The sequence below is a fragment of the Moschus berezovskii genome, chromosome 2 (genome assembly GCF_049115385.1).
Source record: "Moschus berezovskii isolate FMDL1 chromosome 2, NW_MosBer_1.0, whole genome shotgun sequence".
NCBI lineage: Eukaryota > Metazoa > Chordata > Mammalia > Artiodactyla > Moschidae > Moschus > Moschus berezovskii.
The window spans coordinates 40,634,392-40,641,639 of NC_142461.1; the positions used below are offsets into that span (position 1 = coordinate 40,634,392).

Sequence of the window (7,248 nt, forward strand, 5' to 3'; positions counted from 1 at the left end):
CCAGACACCCCAGAAACAAGCCTATACAAATATGGTCAATTACATTTTGACAAAAGTACAAGGGCAATTCCACAAAGAAAGAATAATCTTTTTTAACAAATGGTGCTAGTTTAAACAGCTGATACAGAAAGATGAACCTGAACACACTTCACACCTTACAAAAATTAATTCAAAAGGGATCAGAGACCTAAATATAAAATATAGTTATAACATCTGATACAGAGCACTTGGAACTTTCATACATTGCTGGTAAAAAGGCAAATGGTATAGCCACTTTGAAGAACAGTTTGGCAGTTTCTTATAAAATTAAATTATACTTACATTCCATCCATCCATGCCACTCCTAGATATTTACTCAAGTGAACTGAAAGTTCATATAAAAACCTGTATATAACTTGTTCATTGTAACTTTATTCATAATCCTTCAAAACCAGAAACGAAGATAAACTTTAAGGTGAATGGATAAACCACATCCATAGAATACCAGGGATAAAACCAACTACCTGATTCGTACACCACTAACAATGAATCTTGAATGCACTGTGCTAAGTGAGAGAAGTCAGATCCAAAAGGTTACATCTATAGGAGATTCTGGAAAAAACGGAAGAAGATGGAAAACAGTTCAGTCGTTTCCAGGAACTGGGGAAAGGGGTAGAGGCTGACCACCAAGAGTTATCACCGGGAATTCTTTTTATAATGGTATAAATGTACTGTACGGCACTGTGGTGGTAGACATGTCTGTCAGATGCCATAGAACCACACAGCACAAACAGTAAAGTAATGACAATTTAAAAACAGAAAACAAGATGTCAGGTAATCCCAGAATTGAATGAACATGTTGACAAATCTAACTTCACTGTAAATGTATGACATAACCTCACTGAGGGCATCCCAGGTGGTTCAGGGGTAAAGAACCTGTGAAGCCAGAGATGCAGGTTTGATCCCTGGGTCGGGAAGATTCCCTGGAAGAGGAAATGGCAACCCACTTCAGTATTCTTGCCTGGGAAACTCCATGGATAGAGGATCCTGGTGGGCTATAGTCCATGGGGTTGCAAAGAGTCGGACAGAATTGAGCAATTAAACCACCACCACCACCACCCACATCACTGAAAGGAGTGGAGAAAAAAAAAGCACAGCTAAGTAACTTTGAAAACAGTGCCTTCACTAGTACTTTAAGGTTATAAGCAAAAAAAAAAAAAGAATTGTACATAAATGTTGTATTGTAAATTTTGTTTCTCACAGGGGTATAAGTTAGCAATTATAAAACTATTTTATATGATACTAACATTTAATAAATACATTAATAAACCATCTTTTTTGGGAAGCCAAGTTTCTGTCAGAGAACAAAGTTACAAATAAGCAAAGGGGGAAGAAGGGAAGGCTAAAATAAACCCTGTGGTTACAGTCAGTGGGGTTAATAAAACATAGTAACTACTACAGTATATGTAATACACAGAACTATAGATGTGTGGATACATGAGCTAGTGTGTATACACACACACACATATATATTTCCGAGCTCTGTCCTTAAGAGGGCCTGTGAAACCTCAGTGGCAAAGAGCACTTCAAAAAATTTATAGAAAGAGAAAAATAACTGTAATGGGGGGACAGTTGGACAGCACTTTAACCAAGTGGTCAAAGTAAACCATTTTCCAGTGAAAGAAACTAGGGCTCACTGAAGAAATGGCTGATTTCAAAGCTAAGGCAGAGAAAACCGTAAGATGAGAAGTTTAACCTGGATAATGTAGTGTCAGAAAATAAAGATGTGCTTCAAGAAAATTAAGATGCCATCTAAAGGACACAGGAATCAACTTACAAGAACTCCTAATGGCCAAAGCTGGAATAATCTTAACAATACCATAATTAAGTAAAATGGAATTACAGCCCAAAGAATAAGGTAAGTAGCTGTAAATTCATACTGATATAAATAATAAATACATGGGGAAGGGACAGATTTTCCTTAAAGAATTCCAGTTAATAACTGCAGAAGGGATGGGGAACAAAATCCTCATTGGAATATCACAGTAATAATCACCGCAGCAAAGATCCCCCTGTGAATACTAAAATTAGTGGGGAATACCTAAAAGAGAAATAAGATATTTGCATAGTCTCCAAGTATCTTTGTGAAATTACACCAATTACTGTGTTAGTTTTCACCTTTAACCACAAATTCTTTGATACTCTCTGTTCCAGGAGGTGGCATTTAATAATCCTCCATTTCAGTGTGGGCTGAATGTAGTAACTTGCTTGTAAGGAATAGGGTGTAAAAAGAGAAAAATAAATGTAGTGGAGCAGCTGGACAGCACTTTAACCAAGTGATCAAAGTAAACATCGTCAGGAATGAATCATGCTAGTATGTGCTTCCTGATAAGTGACAAGAAGGGGCAGACTACATCTCTGTGGGATTCTTCCCCCAAATTTATCACCTTCACCTAATCATAAGAAAACATCACACAGGTCCAAAGTGAGGGATATTCTGAAAGAAACTTAATTACTACTCTTCAAAAGTGGCAAGGCCACAAAAGACAAAAAAAAAAAAAAACCAAACTGCTACAGACTAGAGGAGAGGAGCTGCAATGAGTAAATGCAGTGTAGCAACCGGATTGGGTTTTGGTAGAGAAAAGTGGAATAACTGAGGAAATCAAATAAAACGGATAGTTCAGTTAATGGTATTATACCATGATAAAAAAGAAAGAAAGTGAAGTCGCTCAGTTGTGTCCGACTCTGTGCGACCTACCAGGTTCCTCCGTCCATGGGATTTCCCAGGCAAGAATACTGGAGTGGGTTGCCATTTCCTCCTCCAGGAGATCTTCCTGACCCAAGGATTGAATCCTGGTCTCCCGCATTGTAGGCAGAAGCTTTATAGTTTTAGCCACCAGGGAAGTCCAAAAATACTATGTTTATTACTATCCATAGTATATGACAGAATGTTAATTTATTTGTTTCAAGAAACACAGACTAGTTATATAATATGCTAAAATTTTAAGAAAGTTGAGAAGGTTGATAAGAGTATCTAGAACTCTGTACTAAAATGTTTTTAACTGTTCCCATAAGCTAAAATTATTCCAAAATAAAAAAAACTATACTAAAAATGTTATTTATCATTGCACATATATACTAGGGGAAAAAAATTATACTCCAGAATGTTAACATTTTGGGTGGCACATTAGTGGGTGAGTAAATATTTTAACTTATGTTTTCTAATATGCTTATAATGAGATGTTTATCTTCTGTAATAAAAATAAATAAAAATGGGATTATTATATATATATTCCACTATATGCATCTTCCCATCTCAATAGAAACAAATCTTCATTATTAATGGCTGGTTTTATATAGTTGAATGAAAAAGTGAAAGTCGCTGGAGTCGTGTCCCGACTCTTTGCAACCCCATGGTCTGCAGCCTGCCAGGCTCCTTTGTCCATGGAATTCTCCAGGCAAGAATACTGGAGTGAGTAGCTGTTCCCTCTCCAGCAGATCTTCCAAACCCAGAGATTGAACCCAGGACTCCCGCACTGCGGATGGATTCTTTACAGTCTAAGCCACCTGGGAAAGCCCAAGAAAACTGGAGTGGGTAGTCTATCCCTTCTCCAGGGGATTTTCCTGACCCAGAAATCGAACCAGGGCCTCCTGCTTTGCAGGCAGATTCTTTACCAGCTGAGCTACCAGAGAAGTTGAATGGATGTATCTTCACTGACATAGCATACGCTTTACTTGGTTTTAATTTTTTTTTTTAAACCCTATTTCTAATTCATTGTCTTTAAGTCTACCTATTACATACCTTTATCAGTCTTCTGACTTTATATGTTAAAAAGGTTTATAGTTTGTTTGCTTTGCTATTTTATCTTTTCCTTGGGTAATCATAGGTGTCATACCTACCTAACCTTTTCCTTTATGACTTCTACTTTTATGAAACCTGTTAAATTCTTCCTGCATTCTAAAATTACAAGACAGGGGTTGCATTGCTTCCATAATTTTTTACTCCTCCCTCCCTGTGGGAAGAGTATACATCCCCATTTCACTGACGCTGGGCTTGTCCTCACCTGTGCTTTCGCCAGTGGTACTCGAGTGGACGTGATGTTCACCACAATCAAGCAGATGCTTCAAAAAGCATTGCCCCTTTCCCTTTGCTACAAGGACAGGCCTCAAAGAGATGCTCCTCCTTTGGCTGGGAGCATGTGGAGGAGAACCATAGCATATGACTTGCAGCTGCCAAAATGTAAGTAAGTGAGGAAGAGATTTTTGTTTCTAAGACACTGATTTTTTTGTTACTGTAGCAACACAATTAATGTAACCATCTTTACTTTTAGAACATTTACCACTTATTTTTGAGTATAAGGCAATTTGAATGTTACAGAATTTGAAGGATCACAACTTTTCCTTATCCAAGTTTAGAGGACAGCCTTTGTGTGAGGTACACAAAGGGCATCTATCCTAGTGAGTATGTTCAGGAGAAGACTGATTCTCTAACTTTTCCACCTAAGTAACCATAATACCAGAGAAAACTAAGGATGGGGGCACAATCCAAAGCAACTACTGTTGGTATGAATTTAGTTTTACCTTTAGTTTTGAATCTTTAGTTTTACCCTTAAAATTTTGTTTCTGTCAAATTTTTGAGCAAAATAAATATTCAAGGAAAGTGCCCATGTTTGCTTCGTGGCCCTACATACCTCCAGCACACTGCCACCATGTTCTCCAGTTTGAGTGGCTGAGCATGCTAGAACCGAGAGGCAGCATGTGCACATGCTCTGGTGCCAGATCCAGGCTCATATCCCAGTTCTACCCATTTCTTAAAAGGCGTGACCTCTGGCAAATATTTACCTGCTTACTGTAAAGTGGAGATAAGCTTCTTTCTTACTGTGGGCAGAACTAATGAAATATATAAAGAAACAAAGTACTGTGTCTAAAATATACTGGTATCTAAATAAGTAATATCTCAAGGGAAAGGTAAAAACCAGTATATAATTAAGTTGTATCAACATAAAGGTGATGCCTGAAATACAGGTAGGCATGAAAGTTTCAAGGGAAAATTTGAAGTAGGCAGAAAACCAGGTGAATAAGCCAAAGAAGAGTTTAGAGAAATGAGCAGTGAGAAGTGTCAAATACTCCCATAAAGGTAAAATGAAATGAAAAGAGAATACTAGATGTGCCAAATGGAAGGGTATCTGTACATTTCTGTAGACACAGGAGTGGTATGGTGGACACAGAAGGCAAATTCTAGTGAATGAAAGTTGAAAGGGTAGAAGCAGCAGACATCTGGGAGTAAAGGAAAAAGGGAGCTATAGCAGTCAACGGGAAGTTTCCCTAGAGTGAAATTAAATCCAAGCCAAAGTATTCTATTAAAGAGTTCACAGTAAGTTAGGTAGCTTCCCTGAACACCTCAGGCAAGCAGAGGTTGTTAGGAGCTGTAGCTCTGTGTGCCCTATCCCCAACCTGGGGGTGTGTGTGTTTGTGGGTGGGTGGGTGGCTGTGGGTGTGGGTGGGTGTGTGGGAAATCATAAATCAAATGAATAGAGAAAAAGGAAAATTTGGTATGCCGGTCAAATTAATTTGCTTTTATAAATGGGCAGCTCACTCTCTGTACACCAGAGCAGACAAGAAGCTACAGTGCTGCCTCACCTAATTCTTAAGTGTTTCTGTTCTACAGAGCCAGACTACATAGACATAATCTGAAGTCCTTCTGATGTTTTCATAATCAAGAGATTTATTTTTTACCTGACTGCTGTGTCTGGTGAGAACTTGTTTCTTCAGTAAATACTGTTATCTTGTATTTTTTAACCTAGGCTTTACTTGAGACTTCTAATCAGACTTGCTTCTAATTTTAAAAAGGGTTAAAGATTTCCTTACAAACACTTAAAAGTGAAAAAGTTTAAACAGTTTATATTTTTAAATACATTTAAATATGAACATAGCTTTTATGTTTCTGCTTATTATTCTAACTTAAATACTTACAGAAAGTCACAGATTGATGGAGCACAAATAAGTTACCCACCTTGTTTCCAACTCTTTTCCTAATAACCCGGAAAAAAACCTGCCATTTCTCATAGTCTAGAAATGGCAACCCACTCCAGTGTTCTTGCCTAGAGAATCCCAGGGACGGGGGAGCCTGGTGGGCTGCCGTCTGTGGGGCTGCACAGAGTCAGACATGACTGAAGCGACTTAGCAGCAGCAGCAGCAGATGTAATTTACTAACATTCTGTAATGCTGCTGCTGCTGCGTCACTTCAGTCGTGTCCGACTCTGTGTGACCCCATAGACAGAAGCCCACCAGGGTCCCCCGTCCCTGGGATTCTCCAGGCAAGAACACTGGAGTGGGGTGCCATTTCCTTCTCCATTGTGTGAAAGTGAAAAGTGAAAGTGAAGTCGCTCAGTCGTGTCCGACCCTTAGCGACCCCACGGACTGCAGCCTACCAGGCTCCTCCATCCATGGGATTTTCTAGGCAAGAGTACTGGAGTGGCTTGCCATTGCCTTCTCCAACATTCTGTAATAGCTAGGAATATTTTAGGAATGAAAGAGGCTGATCTGAGCTGAAAAATGAAATTGCAGAAAAACAGATGTTTCAATAAAGCACTGCAGTTACAAAGTGCTTTCAAAGGAATTATCTTATCTGACCCACAGAACAACCCTCTGGGTAGTGGGATCCTATTTTACAACAGATCCTTTGTAAAAACGCCAGAAAACGAGGTTTAGGAGGTTATGTTCTGAAGTCACAGCAAACGGGGTAGATCCAGGATTTGAATCTAGATCCTCTAAATTCAATTTTCATGTTTCCTTCACTTCATCACAGATTATGAAAAATCTTGGGGTGAAAGGCAGAGGAATATTTTCAATGTTTCAAACTTTTAATATCTTTATTTTCCTTTTCTTTGGTTTGTCTTAGGTAACTTCCATATCTTAAATATTTAAATCCTAAGCTAAATACATAAAAATACTGAGGTAAATACAAGTAAATAAATTTTTTATTCTGCTTTTGTTTTTTAATGACAAAGCTATTTATAGTTATGGATTTACTTTATGGAAATAACTTTCCCATGTTTAATAAATTTTTGACATCTAGCATGTTCATTGTTGAAGACTAGCTCTATTTTAAGATTTTTGTCAATAAGATATTCTCAGAATTAATCTACTTTTTGAAAAATCTTTATTTAGGTGTTTCCTGCGTTAAAACTTGGACTGGCCATCATACATATATCTTATTACAAATACATTTAATGTAAATAAAGCTTACCATTTATACACACACATACA

General features: G+C 37.9%; 1 protein-coding gene across 5 annotated transcripts in view; it reads right to left on the reverse strand.

Moving 5' to 3' along the window:
* Window positions 1–7,248, reverse strand: part of CREB1 (cAMP responsive element binding protein 1) — a 60,739-nt gene that overhangs the window by 6,158 nt on the left and 47,333 nt on the right. The gene's annotated exons all lie outside the window — the stretch shown is intronic.